Raw genomic sequence first — 18,090 nt, 5'->3', positions numbered from 1 at the left:
AACTGTCTGTTACTCCAGGGCCTGTGACACCCTTGTACAGACATAAATAAAAACGAATCAATCACTAAATAAAAAAACTATTAGCCGGGTGGTGGGGGCGCACGCCTTTAATCCCAGCCCTTGGGATGCAGAGGCAGGTGGATTGCTGTGAGTTCAAGGCCAGCCTGGTCTACAAAGTGAGTCCAGGACAGCCAAGGCTACACAGAGAGACCCTGTCTCAAAAAACAAAACAAAAACAAAACAAAACAAAAAAAAAAAAAAAAAAGAAAGAAAGAAAAAAAACTATTTAAAAAAACTAAAAACAGTTGCATCATTAAGGGTGTGTCCTTGGGAATACTGGGACCCTGGTACCTTACTGTGTCTTTCAGTTTGTTTCCCTGCCACCATGTGGTGAAGAGGCCCCCACCCCTTCACTCTGTGTTCCTACCACAGCACACTGAGAGGTCCAGGCCTAAAGCTAGAGCCAAGCAGCTGTCGATTGAAATCTCAGAAAATGTGACCAGAATAACCTTCTGCCCTTGCAAGCTGATCTTATGGCCTGGATATTAAATAAGTTCTGCTCCCCAAAGCAGCTGTAGGCTCACGAGGGCTTCGATTCAGGGCCAGACTGATCCATTTGTGGATTCCTAGCTCAGTGGGCAACTGGGAGGTGGTAGGGATTCCAAAGGTGGGATACAGTTGGAGCAAGGAAGTTCCTGGGGAACATGGCCTTGGAAGGTCGGCTTGCCTCCCCGCCCTTCTTTCTCACTTCCTGCTTCCTGTCTACTGTGAGCTAAACAACTTCACTCTGCCTCGCTCTCTTTGTCCTCATGACTGACTCGCCACAGGACAAGAAGACACAAGGCAGCCAACTGTGAACCAAAAATAAATTATTCCTAATTACAGCTGAGTCCTCAGGTATTTTGTCACAGCGATGGAAAGCTGACTAACGTGGCTGATTGTCTTAGACCTTTTGTCACACTGACGCAAAGCTGACTAACACACCGGAGGTTGTTCTTTTAAAGGAAACCCATTCAGCGTTTCATGGCTTAAAATGGTTGAGATGAGACAGATGTGTTTCATATACAAAGAAAAGATGCCGGGGCACCCAAGTTAGGGCTAGAACACACTGGGTAACAACACCTCTGGTACCAGCTGAGGTCAAAATTATGCCAGATGGTTCATAGCCACATGGTGCCTTCCAGATAGTGCCAAGCTTGGTGATTAACCTGGAGATGCCAGCAGCAATGTTTTGAACTTGACACCCGATAGGTAAAATTCTGCTCTTACTGTTGCAGGTTAGAGACCCAAAGACCACTGAGCGTGACCACGTTCAAACTGAGAGTCTGGTGACTGCCTGGAGAAAAGCCCTTCTCATGGAACATATTTCACAGGGAGCTTCTAAAAGCAAAGAACACAGAAATGCTACATCCTGTTTGGCAGTTGCAGTGGGAAGTAAAGCAAGCAAGCAAGCAGAAAAGGAAAAGAAAAGAAAAAAGAAAAAAAACCAGGCCATTAGGTGGGCATTTTGACCCCGAGTTTCCAGAGTGGGACCGGGTGATTTCCTACAGGACTGGTTCACAGTGGGGACAGAAAAAGAGGCGGGGAGGGTGGAGAGATGGCTCAGAGGTTAAAAACACTGACTGCTCTGCCAAAGGTCCTGAGTTCAGTTCCCAACAACCACATGGTGGCTCACAACCACCTGTAATGGGATCTGATGCCCTTTTCTGGCCTGCAGGTGTACATGTAGACCACTGTATACATGATAATAAACAAACAAACAAACAAATAAATATATATATTTTTTTTTAAGAGAAAAAAAGGCTGGGCATGGTGGCGCACGCCTTTAATCCCAGCACTTGGGAGGCAGAGGCAGGCTGATTTCTGTGAGTTTGAGGCCAGCCTGGTCTACAGAGTGAGTCCAGGGCAGCTAGGGCTACACAGAGAAACCTTTGGGGGTGGGGGATGGGGGTGGGGAGAGAGAGAGAGAGAGAGAGAGAGAGAGAGAGAGAGAGAGAGAGAGAAGAAAAAGAGGGGAGGCATCAGTTTCAGGTAAAATTGAAGGTTGCTGCAGCTGAGACAAAGTGGAGGAACCTTTGCTCTGCCAAATAGTGCACTCAATCCACTGAGGAACATAAAGAAGATGGTGGGCCATGGTGATTAACAGCTATAGTTAGAGAGTAAGAGTAATTCCTCTTCTCTTTCTTTCTTTTTTTTTTTTTTTTTTTTTTTTTTTTTCAAGACAGGGTTTTCTCTGTGTATCCTTGGCTGTCCTGGACTCATTTTGTAGACCAGGCTGGCCTCGAACTCACAGCGATCCGCCTGCCTCTGCCTCCCGAGTGCTGGGGTTAGAGGTGTGCGCCACCACGCCCGGCCTCTCTTTCATTCTTTCTGGTTGAAATTGGATCTTACTTTGTGTATCATGCTGGCCTTGAACTCATAGCAATCCTCCTGACTCAGTTTCCCAAATGCTGGGACTGACAGGTGTGCGCACCATGCCTGGTTTATGTAAACATTTAGAATGGATCATATCAATAGGTGTATTTAATCTAAACTATAAGACTGTTGTATTCAGCGCTGGGTGTGGTGGTACGTGCCTCTGACCTCTCAGCACTTGGGAGCTGGTGGCAGGAGGCTGAGAAGCGTGTGGCTTATCCTTCACTACTGTGATGGCTAATCTTGGTTGTCAGCTTTACTAAGTCAACTAAAACCCAAGACGCTGAGCACTTGTGGGAGGGATTCCTCTTGACTGGATTGTGAGGGGTGGAGAGACCCACCCTAAATCTTGGCTACTCCCAGAAGGTATGGCCCACATAAAAGGTCGGAAGCTTTTGACTTTCACCTGCTTGCTCTCGCTCTCGCCGGCAAGTTCCTCTATCCTGTTGCTCAGCCATTTGCCTGTGTCGGAACCAACATCTTCCGGCAGCACAGACTGGAGATTGTTGGAGGACTCTCCTATTCAGGTCCCAGTCCACCATATCAGGATAGCTCAGTGCAAAATGGAGGATTCCCCTCCTTGGTGGGACTTCCACTTCTCTGCCTATGCTTACTTGGAGAGCATCAGATGTCTGAGCTTATTTGCAGGATGACCCTGCACAGAACCTCCCACAGGCACCTGCTCTTTCTTTCCTGCCCACATGCTAATCAGGTTCTGTGTTGTAACCAATCAGCCCTTCCCACCCGTAACCCTTTGAACTCTTAAACACGCTTTGAAGAATAAAATGAGCTGCCTCTTGACACTGTCAGAATGCTGCTCACTGCTGCTTCTGCTCTTTGTCCTTGTGGGCGGGTGGCCAAGGACCACGAGGGAAGGGACAGCCACAGGAAATCAGAAGCTTTCTACAAATCCTCAGGGACTGTAGTACAGGCGTGCTTTTAACATCTATTTTTATTTTTGGCTTCTTGTATTTTTCTCCCTTCTTCACCCCAATCCCTTCCAATACCCCAACACGAGGTAGGAGAGAAAGGCTGCTAGTGGGAAGAGGGGACGGAGTTCTCTTTGGCTACTTCCTGCTGTTTAGGGTCATCAGGTTCTTTGGGGCAATATCAGTCTCTGTAGCCAGGATAGTCAGCCAGCAACAGCATATGCAGCATTAGCCCTCTCTTCCTCCTCCAACCGTCTCTTCCAACCGTGCTTCTCGAAGCCCTCCTTTCTTTCTCTGGGCTGTCATATTTATATCCTCTCAGAGTCCACAGAAGGATGTTTTCCAGCTGGCAAAGACCACTCTCCCATGAGGCAGTTCCCGGCTAACAAAGATCACGTACTCTCAAACTGTTATCAGCTGACAAACATCGCTCGCCTTCTCTTGGAGGCTGTTATCAGCTGTGGACAAACTGGAGCAGCCCCCATAGCCCACACCTGGGATTAAAACAAGAACATGTTGGACTGGAGAGATGGCTCAGAGGGTAGGAGCACTGGTTGTTCTTCCAATGGTCCTGAGTTCGGTTCCCAGCAACCACATGGTGGCTCACAGCCATCTGTGATGAGATCTGGTGCGCAGGTATGCATGCAGGCAGAATACTGTATAAATAATAAATAAATATTTAAAAAAAACAAGAACATGTTTACATAACATAACTGAGTTTTTAAATAACCAAAACTTCCACTTCCACAACATTGCTGAGAGGCCTCAGGCACTGAACCATTCCTTGGATAGATGTATATGGTGTGTGTGTGTGTGTGTGTGTGTGTGTGTGTGCGTATTCATTCAATCAGTTCCTTCAGAGAACTCATCCTAACACACTTACATAGTGTTGAGATCTGCTTTTTTGACATAGCTGCAGCCATGTCTCTATTCAGCATGTAAAGATGAAATTAAGTTCAAAAATTTTAAACTTTTTAACTCTGCTTCCTAGAAGTAGTTATTCATAGCTGACGCTAACGTTCCCTGCCAGAGGGTCAAGTTAGCCTACACTGGATGATTCAATGGTGTCATAATTCATACTCTGTTACCTACACACTTCGCTACCCTCCGGCTGCACTCTGGTTGCACTTTTGTTATCTACACATCTGGCTGCCCTTCGGATGTACGCTAAGACCCTAGCCACTGCCTCACTCACCTCATTTGGACCAATCAGCTTAAAGGTTAGCTGATAGTGCCTTGTCTAGTTAGTCAAAAAGATAATATTGCTTTGTATAGCTAGCCAAAATGTATTACTGCCCTCCCCTTGTCTTTTGTGTTTGGTTCTTTCTATTAAAAACCTTGTGTGAGGGGCTGGAGAGATGGCTCAGTGGTTAAGAGCACTGGCTGCTCTTCTAAAGGTCCTGAGTTCAATTCCCAGCAACCACATGGTGGCTCACAACTACCTGTAATGTTATCTGATGCCCTCTTCTGGCCTGTGGGTGTACATGCACATTCATAATAAATTATGAATAAATAAATAAATAAATCTTAAAACAAAATAAAACAAAAAACCCCAAAACCTTGTGTGAGAACAAGTCAAGGTCACAGTGAGGCTCCTGAGTCCTTGTTGTGACCCTGATCAATCAGCGTGGAAAAGGCATTCAAATAAACCATCAATATCTCGCTGAGATTGATGTTCGATTGGTTGGTTGTTTTGGTTTTGTTTTTTTTTTTTTTGAGACAGGGTTTCTCTGTGAAGCCTTGGCTGTCCTGGACTTACTTTGTAGACCAGGCTGGCCTCCAACTCACACTAATCTGTCTGCCTCTGCCTCCCGAGTGCTGGGATTAAAGGTGTGCGCCACCACCGCCGCCCAGCTCAGGATGCAGCAATTCTTGTACTACAACCATAGCAAGTTTGAGGCCAGTCAGGGCAAGGAATTCTGTGAAAAGAACGAACACTCTGGTGCCATGAGTAGGCAGATCTCTGTGAGTTCGAGGCCAGCCTGGTCTACAAAGAGAGCCCGGACCAATCAAGTCTACACAGAGAAACCCTGTCTTGGAAAAACAAAAACAAAAACAAAAACATAAGCCCCAAGACATCTATTGTAATCAAAACAGCAGACTGTGGCCCAACAATTGTGACCAAATTAGCTGAATAGATGACTGTGGGGTTCATGAGCAATGCGACCAGGGAAGCTAGCCCCTGAGGTAGTCACATAGCCTGGTGGCCAGGTTTCAGATTAAAATTACCTATATCCTTATAAGGCCATGTCCAGCTAGTACCTGGAATTTCTCTACATGAAAATGAAGCATTCGCAGCACCTCAGCCCCAGCCAATGATGTGCACTCGCCTGGAAAACCTCTACACATGTCCCCAGGCTTTATATAGCCCTTATCCACCCCTCCAATAAAAGAGAGCTGTTTCAGCCAGGCATGGTGGTGCACACCTTTAATCCCAGCACTTGGAAGGCAGAGGCAGGCGGATTGCTGTGAGTTTGAGGCCAGCCTGGTCTACAAAGTGAGTCCAGGACAGCTAAGAAAACACAGAGAAACCCTGTCTCAGAAAACAACAACAAAAGAGAGAGAGAGAGAGAGAGAGAGAGAGAGAGAGAGAGAGAGAGAGAGAGAGAGAGAGGGAGAGAGATATGTTTCACTGAGAACTGTCTCGGTGAAGACCTGTTCTCCCTCCCTCAAAGCCAGACCGACAAGCTCCTGCTAACCCAGCCACCCGCCTAAACTTCTTTTCTTCCAGTCTGTTGCACAATAAAGGTGTCTGGACGCCCCGAGGGAAGAATCTGAACCTGATGGGCACAGAAACAGTCTGTCTCTATTTAGACATCAGTGTGTTTGGAAATCTAATTTTACATATAATAAAATATATTTTTTGAATTCAGTTTTATTAATTACTTTAAAAAATTTTTTATTTATTTTTACTTTATGTACGTAAGGGTCTCAGAACCCCTGGAACTGGAGTTACAGACAGTTGTGAGCTGTCATGTGGTTGCTCAGAATTGAACCCAAGTCCTCAGGAAGAGCAGCCATTGCTCTTAACCGCTGAGTCACCTCTCCAGCCCTTATTAGTTAATTAAAAAAAGATTTATTTATTATTATGTATACAGTGCTGTCTGGATGTATACCTCAGGCCAGAAGAGGGCATCAGATTACGCTATAGATGGTTGTGAGCCACCAAGTGGCTGCTGGGAATTGAACTCAGGACCTCTGGAAGAGCAGTCAGTGCTCTTAACCTCTGACCCATCTCTCCAGCCCCATTATTAGTTAAATTTTAAAGGAAGCATTGTTTCCTTTAAAAAATATTTATTTGGGGCTGGAAAGATGGCTCAGTGGTTAAGAGCACTGTCTGTTCCTCCAGAGGTCCTGAGTTCAATTCCCAGCAGCCACATGGTGGCTCACAACCATCTATAGCATGATCTGATGCCCTCTTCTGGCCTGCGGGTGTATGTATGCTCAATTTTCTTAACCAATATATTTTATTAACAACTTAGTGACCAAGCATACGATATCAGTTCCAAGGAACGATTCTCGGGGCGTGAGGCGCAGGATTTCTTCTGCTGGAACCTGGGGTAACCAGAACCCAGAACCTCCACAGGAGGTTCTCTCTCCTCGAGCGGTTCTCTCTAGGAGCATCTTGAAGTGCAGCAATGAACAGCCAAAACTATCCCAAGTCTCCAAAAGCCCCGCCTCCAGTTCTGGGCTCATCTATATATCTCCTCCCAGAGTCTGTTCACGGGGTCTTTTCAGCTGGCAACAATTAAGCTCCTGCACGAGGTGGTTGGTCTTCTAGTGAATTAACCTCACCTGTTCTCTCACAAGACCGTTCCAATCCCGCACTTGGGATCCTAAAAAACAGGTTTATCTCTCCTTCAGATGTACTTGCAGGCAGAGCACTGTATACATAATAATAAATAAATCTTTAAAAAAAAAAAAAGAAGTAATTGGACAAAACATTAAAGGTCCTTTAAAATCCTACATGATGTGTCCATGTTCTGCCCATCATGTGGTTTGTCTATTTGTCCCTGCTAAAACATAAGTTCTTTAAGGATGGAGACTTTTATTTGGTTCACATCCTACGTTTATCTCAAGCAGGCTCTTGATACATATGTATTAAATGAGTGGATACTATCTTTGTATTTGCATTTGGCAAGGCTTGTTTGGCTTTGTGTCTGTGCACAGGGATCTTCCAAACATTCATATGTGTGTGTGAAGATGTGTGCCAAGGCGGAGTGCCCATGTGGAGGTCAGAGGGAAACTTGTGGGAGCTGGTTTTTTTCTCCCTCCTTGGGGAAACTAGGGATTGAACTTGGATCATTGGGTTTGGCAGCAAGCACATCTCAAGTGCCCAAGCAATGGGCATCTTTCTGTGTCCTTAAAATGTAGGGCCTGGGGCTAGAGAGATGGCTCAGAGGTTAAGAGCACTGACTGCTTTTCCAGAGGTCATGAGTTCAATTCCCAGCAACCACATGGTGGCGCACAGCCATCTATAATGTGATCTAATGCCCTCTTCTGTCATGTAGGCAAAGCACTGTATACATAATAAATAAATCTTTTTAAAAATAAATGTAGGGCCTGTAGGTTACATCTTTGTGCCCTTCTTCATGTTATCCCTCTACTCCCATGGGCCTTGTCATGAGTTTTCCTTTTTTTTCCAGCTTTTTTTGCAGAGTGTCTTATTTATTAGTACATTGGTGTTTTGGCTTCATGTAAGTCTGGGTAAGGGCACCAGATCCTCTGGAACTAGAGTTACAGACAGTTGTGAGCTGTCATGTGGTCGGGAATTGGACCTCGTTCCTTTGGAAAAGCAGCCATGGCTCTTAACCACTGAGGCATCTCTCCAGCCCCTGACTTTTTTTTTCTTTACTTTCTTTTTTTCCTTCCTTAATTTATTTTTCTAATTAAAAAAAAATTTTTTTTAATGGTTTTTCAAGACAGAGTTTCTCTGTCCTGGCTGTCCTGGACTCTCTTTATAGACCAGGCTGGCCTCGAACTCACAGAAATCTGCTTGCCTCTGCCTCCCGAGTGCTGGGACTAAAGGCGTGCGCCACCATGCCTGGCTCTCCCTTCCTTCTTTCAGTCCTATCTTTCTTTTTCTTTTCTGAGACAGGATCTCACTATATATCCATGGCTGTCCTGGAATTGCTATGTAGACTAACTGGCTTCAGACTCACAGAGATCTGCCTGCTTCTTCCTTCAGAGTGGCTGGGACTAAGGCTGTGTGTGGCTCCTGGCTCTTGGTGTGACTTCATATGTAAATAAGGTTATTCTGTATTTTAGAATCGTGTAATACTTTATCTTTTCTTCCATTTTCTCTTTTTTTTTATGTTTTGTTTTGTTTTCGAGACAGGGTTTCTCTGTGTAACCCAAGCTGTCCTGGAACTCACTCTGTAGACCAGGCTGGCCTCAAACTCAGAGATCTACCTGCCTCTGCCTCCTGAGTGATGGAGTGAAAGGTGTGCACCACCACCAACCATCATTTCCTTTTTTTTTTTTTTTTTTTTTTTGGTTTTTTCGAGACAGGGTTTCTCTGTGTAGCCTTGGCCATCCTGGACTCACTTTGTAGACCAGGCTGGCCTCGAACTCACAGCGATCCACCTGCCTCTGCCTCCCGAGTGCTGGGATTAAAGGCGTGCGCCACCACGCCTGGCTTTTTTTTTTTTTTTTTTTTTTTTTTTAACCTTTTCATACTTTAACTTTTGCATTTTTTTCTTATCTCCTCTCTGGCTATGTTGGGTTTATTTGAGTCCCCCATCACAGTCTCTCTACCCTCACTGGCTGCTATTGCTCCTTGCTATTTTGTTTGGATTCAGGAATGAGCATCCTGCTCAGTTCTATCCAAGGTGCCATTAGGAAGAGTTTGTGGAGAAGGATTCACCTGTGGGGCCGCAGAAAGCAGATGGTGTGTCAAATGGGACAAACAGATGATCAACAAATGTTAGAGAAATGAGGGTCAAACTAGCTACAGCTGATGCCACTAACACTACCTGTGCCTGAACCTAGGTGGGGGCTCCATGAAGAGCAGTGCTTGGCAGCAGCTCTGTGTCTGAGGGAGGAACACCAGCGATCCACAGCAGGCCAGCAGGAAGGGAGCCTGTGTGGAAATGGCCTCCACTCCACTCTCCTTTTGCCACACAGGCTCTTACTAATGTGGACCACACCATCTGGCAACAAACAGTCCCTTGATGCTACTGGACAGCTTGCCCTCCTGGGCATTGAGCAGGCCACAGAGTAGGTCTAGCCATGTGTATCAAATGGCCAGGTCTGCAGGATCTTGGAGAGAAAAACCCTTCTTATAAAGAAAGATATCCAAGAGGACCAGGCAAGATGGTTCAGCAAGCAATGGTCTTGTACTCATGCCTGACTCCCTGAACCCGACCTCTACAACCCACATGGTAGAGGGGGCACTGACTCCCACACGTTGTTTTCTGACCTCCACATATAATGCTGTGGTGCTCACACACAAAATATATGTTTTTAAAAGGGGGCAGGGGGAGGCTGGAGAGATGGCTCAGAGGTTAAGAGCCCTGGCTCTTCCAAAGATCCTAAGATCAGATCCCAGCACCCACATGGTGGCTCACAACCATCCATAGTGAGATCTGGTGCCCTCTTCTGGCCTGCCGGTGTACATGCAGGCAGAGCACTGTATAAGTAATAAATAAACACATTTTTTTTTTTAAATGAAAAATAGCCAGGCAGTGGTGGCTCATGCCTTTAATGCCAGCACTTGGGAGGCAGAGGCAGGTGGATCTCTGTGAGTTCGAGGCCAACCTGGTCTACAAAGTGAGTCTACAACAGTCAAGGCTACACAGAGAAACTCTGTCTCAAAAAACCAAGAAAAAGAAAAAAGAAAAATATAGTGAAGAGGGCTGGCTGTGCTTTACTTTTTATAGTGTATATATGTGTAATAATATAAATGTATAGGTAAAGGGGGGCTTTTTATTAGACTAAAAGGGGGAATTATGGAGGAATGCCTTGAGTGGATGGAACAGTTCTCAATAAAGCACTGTTTATTTGTTTAGCTGGACAGTTGACAGTTGGAGAAAGAAGCCGCCTGAGGAGGATCAGACTGACAAGTGACTGGGATGTATGAAGGTTTAAGGCCACAGATAAGATAATTGCCTCTGTGCGCATCAGGCACATGCATGGTGCAGAGACACATATGCAAGCAAACCCCACAGAAAATGAGAACAGTGGCAAAGGAAGACACAGATGCCAACCTCTATTGTACATGTCAGCCATACACACAGGAGGCTGCACCCAAACATGCCTGGACAGACATGCATCAACCAAGTAACCATTCTCCCCTCATTTGATGATTTTAAAGCCATTTGGGGGTGGTTTTCTGTTACGTGCAGCTAAGGGCACGATGCATGGACACTGGCAAACTGATGTGGTGAGGTCTAGCTGCTAATGATTAAGTTCTATGGATTCAATTTTCTCTACTGTGGGTGGCACTTGTAAAGCCAAAAAGAGTTCAGAACCCATTCAAAATGTTTAAATAGATGAAAAGTGGGCCATGGTGGCACAGGCCTATCATCCCAGCACTCGGGAGGCAGAGGCAGGTGGATGAGTTCCAGGATAATGTGGTCTACAAAGAGAGTTCCAGGACAGCCAAAGCTACCCAGAGAAACCTTGTCTTGAAAAACAAACAAACAAACAAAAGTATAAAATTTTAAAAAAGGTTTGCTTATTATGTATAGAGTGTCCTGCTCCCATGTGTGCCTGCCCGCCAGAAGAAGGCACCAGACCTCCTTATAGATGGTTGTGAACCAGCATGTGGTTGCTGGGAATTGAACTCAGGACCTTTGGAAGACCAGATAATGCTCTTAACCTCTGAACCATCTCTTTGGCCCACAAAGTATAAAATTTTAAGCTACAGTATTTGGGAAGTGGTTTTTGTTACAAAGCAATAGTTAACTGATACAAAACCACAGTAAATAAAATATGTAAATGGCTCAGTGCCACAAAGATTGTCTGACTGCAGGTAAAAATAAATAAATAAATAAATAAATAAATAGCACCGTGTCGCGCACTCCTTTAATCCTAGCACGTGGGACACAGAGGTAGGCAGATCACTGAGTTAGTTTGAGGCCAGTCCAGTTTACAAAGTGAGTCCAGGACAGCCAGGCCTATACAGAGAAACCCCATCTCGAAACCCAAAAACAAACAAAATAGTCTCTAACCGGTAGTCTAACTGCAACCCGTAGGCTCATAAGGGTTGGATCGTAAGAATTTACTAGACATGGCTCCCGTTGACAGTGCTTAGTCCAGGCCCTGCTGATATTTCCTCAGAGCAGTGATGAACGTCACCGGTAGACCTGCCTAAAACCCTGGGCGTGGGGGAGTGCTAACTTCGGCAATGTTGGTGGAAAATTACACTTGACCATTACAACTCAACGGTGAAGTTTACCAACTAATACCAAACTGCAGTGTCCTTGTAGCCTTCTCAAAACCAACAAATGTCCCCAAAGAGGCAATGCATGCCAGCAGAGAGGAACTATAAGGGCAACTGTAACCACAACCCCTATAAGAGAAACTAGTTAGAGCCTGACAACACCTCAGGATGAGAGGAAAATGGCTATAGGAAAGGGAAGGAAGGTGTTTCAGAGCTCTGCCCACTGTGCCCAGCGCCTGCCTTGGGCACACCTGGGGGGTCTGGATAAAGATCACTTCCAAATGGTTTCCCCAGCCCACCAGAATTGGTAAAACATCCTATTGAGGAAGAAAAAGAGGGCAAAGCAGAGGCATCCAGGCTGAAAAAAAGTAGTTCACTACATTGATGTGATGAGGTAAGATGGCTTCTAACGGGACCTGGAAGTCCAGGGTCTGCCTGGTAAGCTCAAGTAGTGTCACCACTTGGGGGTCGATGCACCTCATAACTGATTCTTCATTATGAATATCCCCTCTCTCAAAGCCACCAGCATCGCCTTGTCCTTGATAAGCGATGATTACCAGTCCCTTGGATTCTCTTCAGTGGTTTGATTCAGAACCTGGCTATCCCTAAGTGCACAGATTAAAAATAAGGTGGGTGGGGCTGGAAAGATGGCTTAACAGTGAAGGGTAGTGACTGCTCTTCCAGAAGACCTGGGTTCAAATCTCAGCACCCACATGGCACCTCACAACTCCCTATAACTCTAAGCTCTGACACCCTCACATAGACATACATAGAGGCAAAATACCAATGCACATAAAGGCAAATGAGTTTTTAAAAAGATTAAAAAAAAAAAGACTGGGCATGGTGGCACACACCTTAATCCAGCACATAGGAGGTAGAGGCAGGTGGATCTCTGTGGGTTCAAGGCCAGCCTGGTCTTCAGAGCAAGTCCAGAACAGCCAAGGCTACACAGAGAAACCCTGTCTGGAAAAACCAAAAAATAAGGTGGGGAAGGTCTGGAGGGATGGCTCAGTGGTTAAGAGTGCTTGCTGCTCTTGCAGAGGACCAAGGTTCTGTTCCCAGCACCCACAGGATGGTTCTCAACTGTAACTCTAGTTTGGCCCTCCATGGATGCTGCATACACACAGACACATACATTAGGCAAACTAATACATGTAAAATATAAATAAAGACATATTTTAAAGGTATATTTAGGAGCTGGAGAGATGGCTCAGAGGTTAAGAGCACTGGCTGTTCTTCCAAAGGTCCTGAGTTCAATTCCAAGCAACCACATGGTGGCTCACAGCCATCTATAATCATGAGATTTGGTGCCCTCTTCTGCCGTGCAAGCACACATGTGGGCAGAATAATGTACAAATAAAATCTTTTTTTGAAAAAAGATATATTTAAAAAACAATGGGGAAGCCAAGCATGGTGATAAACACCTTTAATCCCAGCACTCAAGAGGCAGAGGCAGGTGGACTTCTATGAGTTCGAGGCCAGCTTGGTCTACATAGTGAGTTCCAGGACAGGCAGGGCTATGTCACAAACAAACAAAATATGGCAAGGAAGTACCAAGGAAGGCATGGATTTTGAATCTCTGTGAATCCCCACTTTAAAACGTAACTAGATAATGAAAACCCAAATCACACGTCTAAAGTTTACAACAAAACTGGATGATGGTGAATATAGGCCATGATGCCCCGAATACAGGCTAGAAAGAGGAAAATGCTAATATACAAAGACCTGCGAAGAGTCCGTGTCTCTGCAGGAACAGCAAGGAAGTGGAGGGCCCTGGAGGTGCTACCCTCTGGTACTGGGGAGGTCTGTTCAAAACATCGGATGGAAGGAGGGGCCCTGTAGAGCGTTCAGCATAAGCAGGCAGGTAGTGTTGTAAAACACTAAAATATGGCACAAGGCACGCACAGAATTCTAGCTTTCCTTAGAAGGAGGGAAGAGACAGTGCGACCTGCCCCGCTCCTGACCAGGACTGTGTGTTATTAATGAGGGCTCCTACAGAGCTCCTTGAGCTCTCTCCTAAGTGGTGGACTTGATCCAGCTTCCACATCTCCAGTTTTGAGATCAGTGGTCTAGAGACCTGGGCTCCACCCTCTCCAGCAAGCCATTCGCTTCTTGGAGTCGCAAGGTTACCTGTGAAACATAACTAATTTAAGGGGTCCCATATAAGAGGGCCACAAGCACTTTTTTATTTTGTGATAAGTTCTGAGGCACTGCCTTTAAAAAAAAATTATTTATTTATTAAATATACAGTGTTTTGCCTGCATGTGTGCCTGAAGGCCAGAAGAGGGCACCAGATCCCGCAATAGATGGTTGTAAGCTACTATGTGGTTGCTGGGAATTGAACTCAAGACCTTTGGAAGAGCAGCTCTTAACCTCTGGGCCATCTCTCCAGCTTGGCACCGCCTCTTGATGCCGACTCTCTCAGCCTCGATTTTTATCTCCTGTAAATTGTAACAATAATAGTAATCTGCATTAGAGAGATGATTTATGAATGAACTGAACCAGTACGGGAAGGCGCTTAACCATTTTATTAAGCCGAAGTTACCTATGATTCCCCTCATAGTTCCATTCCTTAAATTAATTGCCCAGTACGTATATGTTTTCTCCCGCGCGAACGCTAGGGGGCGACATAGACGGAGAGAGCTCTGGTCACAAACACTTGCCGCAGCGCAATAATCCGCCACGCAGTGGCGCTAAGGCACAGGCTGTCAGGTTTTCCGCAGACTTTGAGGATTCGAGAATTAATTGAGGATAGGAGGACACTGGGAACAGAGGAGCAATGAACTATAGGGCCATAGGTGCCTAGACCTATATCCCCGGCCTCTGGGACACAATGGGCTCAGTTGAGGAAGAAGTGGGTCCTGGCCTTCTTTCTGGCTGTGTCGGCACCATTTCGTTCTGCAGCCCTGCTACCTGATAGGCGGAGGGAGCGCGCATCTCTGCGGGTTCCTCTGTTTGCTGCAGCTCATTCATCTGCTAACCGCGGCACTCCGTTGCCATGGCAACGTGATGCAGACCGAGTTGGGTGGCTAGGAGGAGGGAGGCCCTGCGTGACGTCTGCACTCCTCGCCGCTCATCTCTCGCGGCCTCCCAGTTCTTTCCTATTTTGGAAGAGAGCCGCAGCCCTTCTGCTGATGCGCGCGCGCTGGCGCCTTTTTAAGGCAACTGGCAGAGTGGCGGCTTCGCCAGAGCTCAGGAGCTGCCCCCGCCCCTGAGCGTCGGAGTCCTGGCCGGCCTTGGAAGCCCCCCCGGAGCCATCGCCCCACCCCATGCCCACCCTAATGCCCTCCATCAGTGTGGGGACGTTTCAACCTTGGAGAGAGGAGGTCTTGCCCTTAACCCCTCGCCCCCAAGCCCCAACAGGGGAGACTGTCTGTCTTATAGAAACCTTGGAAGGAAACAAGATGCCAGGCCTATCCGTGCTTGGAGATCCTACTACAGACAAGGCCACAGAGGGACAACGTCAGGTGAGGACCTCAAGGCCCTCGGGCCTCCCTTCAGCCCCCTGATTAAGCCTTCCATTCCTGGGGCTTAGCCTGAAGTAGGCTAGGACTCCAGGAAAACACAGCCCTCTCATTAAACTGAAAGGAAAGCTGAGGCACAGAGAAGAGTGGTTGGCTTGAGTCACATGGCCAGTTCCTGGAGGGTCTAATAAGCCCCACACCCGGGAGCCTGGCTTCCTGGCCCTGGGCCAGTGTCCCCACCACCATCACCACCACCCCCGCCCCACCCGTGACTACTGACACACTGTGTTCATCTTTGTCCCTTGCCCTGCACCCAGCCAAGGGCTAGTCAACTTTGCCTCGGCCTACCAGCCATCTTTTCTTCTCCAGCAACATCCTGATCTTAGGTGGGTTTTCTGGACAAACTTTTGGACTCCATGGACCCCATGACCAGACAACCAGGTCGCTGCTTACAAATATCTGCTTCCATTGAAGGCTTCTTGCAGCCCACCAGCTCTCTGGAACTTTCTGCAGTCAAACCTCTTCTAGACTGCCTGCAAGTGCCACTTGGCTTCTGAACGGAAATGTGGCCTGCTGGACACTCTCCAGAGACATTTGGACCCAGCCCCTTGGACCCTCTGCCCAGTCCTGATGACACCTGACAGATGGCAGCATGACATATTTGGCCATTCCTGAGGAGATGCGCAGTTTCCAGACACCTGCAGGTCTCCACTCTGGACCGGGGTTGGAGACCCAGGGTAGATTTGATCTAGGTCGACATTTGTGGTCCTGGGTGTGGCACCCATCCCTGGAGCCTTGAATGGCACTTCCAAGAGGCACCCATTGCCAGGGCCAAGCCTTCAATGCACAAAGAGGGAAGCTGAGGCAGCCTTCAAAGAGACATCATTTGCCAAGGTCACGAGGCAGGACAGTGTATCTGTTGCTGAGATTAGAATCCAGAATGCTGCCTCCTGACCCCAGAGACCAGCCTTCCTGTTTCAGGATCTCGTTCTCCTATTGTGGTCACGGCCCTTGGGTTACATTCTGCAGTCGTCCTCAGCCACCCAAGATAGATGGCCTCAAAGGAGCTCCCACTTGGGCCTCTGAGAGTCTCTGAAAGTGGGTGTTTGAGCTAGACCGTGGGGGTCCATCTGTGGCTGGCTGAGGAAACATGCTGACAGGATTTCTTCCTTCCACAAGACTGAAGTTAAGGAAGCTGCAAACAGTAGTTGCTTCAGGCACAGGCTGTGCAGACCCCACTGAGGATAACCAGGGGTCTGTTTTGTGCATTTTGGACCCCATCAGATTCCTCCAATGGTGAGTCCCCCGATGAAGTAGGCACAGACCTGTAAGAATGGCCCTGGCTGGGTTGGATCTAATGAGGGAAAAAGCCAGTGAGCCGCTTGCTTTCCACTGAGCTACAGCCTTACAAAGTATTTATTTTCCCAAGTCCAAAGAGGTCTGCTGTTCAGGAATCCCAAGTGACTCTGCTACCCAGAGCTGAGAGATGTGGTCCTGGAAGACTTCAGTTCCTCTCAGACCCTAGCACTGGGCACGTGGGCCCATCTCTACCTGAAACTGGGCTTCAGTATTGCAGTATTCAAATTCCTAACCCTGACGGGGCACTGAGTCTTATGGGACCTGGATACAGACACACTCAGGAGGCAGGGTACGGCAGGATGGACCTTCAAGGCCAAGTGCTCTTTTTTTACTTTGCAGATAGAGAAAGGGAGGTCCAGAGAGAGGCAGAGTTAGGACCAGAATCCATATCTCCCAGCTCTCCTGTCTGGGTCTCTGTCTCAAACACAATCTGCTGGCACCGAGGCTAAGCTCACTTCCTCTTCATCCCCAACCTCTGAATCCTTGGCAGAGGACTCCTCAGCCGGGAGGGGCCTGGACCATTCAAGAGCTATCCCTTCACCAGATGGTTCTTTCCTCCGCAGCTTCCTGGTGTCCCCTCCTCACCCCACACAGTGCTCATCTCTTCCTAGCTCCAGAAGCTTCTCCAGAAACAGGCCAGAATGGATGCTTCTCTGCTTCTTGCCATGGTTCAGCCAACTGTGGTTGCAACACTTGCAGGGGCGGGGGTGTCCCCAGCTCTCTGCTCTTGGAGTCTCTTCTTGGTTGCTCCCAGGGTTTTCTTTCTGTTTCTGGCCCAGGCCGACTCACCATTTCTGATCTCCTGACTTTTAAAACCCCTCTGTCTTTCCTGGCCTCTCTTAGGCTCCCTGAAGATGCCTGCTCTGCATGCACAGGGCCAGTGAGAGGGATCAGCCCACACATCATGTCTTCTCTGAGGATTCTAATGAGCTGACCCCCACCCCAGATACACAAGGCCTGGGTATCTGCTCTCCTGTGAACTCTGTTTCCCTGGTACACTTGGGTGATGGCACAGACGAGCATAAAGCTGGGCTCTGCGGTGGCCTGCGTACCTGGGTAGAAGAGGAAGTGAGGAGGTGCCAGTCAGGGGGAGCTTTGGGAAATAGGAGCCAGAATTCAAGCTGGGTAAGAACACGGTCAGCTTGGCTTCTGGAAAGATGGCCAAGGATTTTAATTGTTCACTCCAGGAGAATACACTGGGACTGGTCTTGGATGCTCCATACTGCATGTGAGGGATATGGGAGGCCCACTAATACCTAAGAGGGGATCTGAACCCATAGCCTCAGGGTCACTAGGTGTGCATCGCTCTTTCCCTAGGACTCCCTGGCTTCTTTGTCTTTCTTTCCTACTTTGGCCTCCTCCATATGGTCCTGACAGACCACAGTTGCAGGAAGCACATGGGGCCAAGTATGCAGTGAGCGACTTCTATTTGTCCTTATTCAAAATTATACTTTCCTTAAGAGAGTGGGCATTCCCATTGCATTGTCCAGCACTTCCTCTGTTCCTTTCATGCCTGGGGCCTTGTCCTGAATGCTTT

This window comes from Acomys russatus, chromosome 5, assembly GCF_903995435.1.
Source record: "Acomys russatus chromosome 5, mAcoRus1.1, whole genome shotgun sequence".
NCBI lineage: Eukaryota > Metazoa > Chordata > Mammalia > Rodentia > Muridae > Acomys > Acomys russatus.
The sequence above is the reverse complement of the archived record's forward strand: the minus strand, read 5'-3'. Positions refer to the sequence as shown.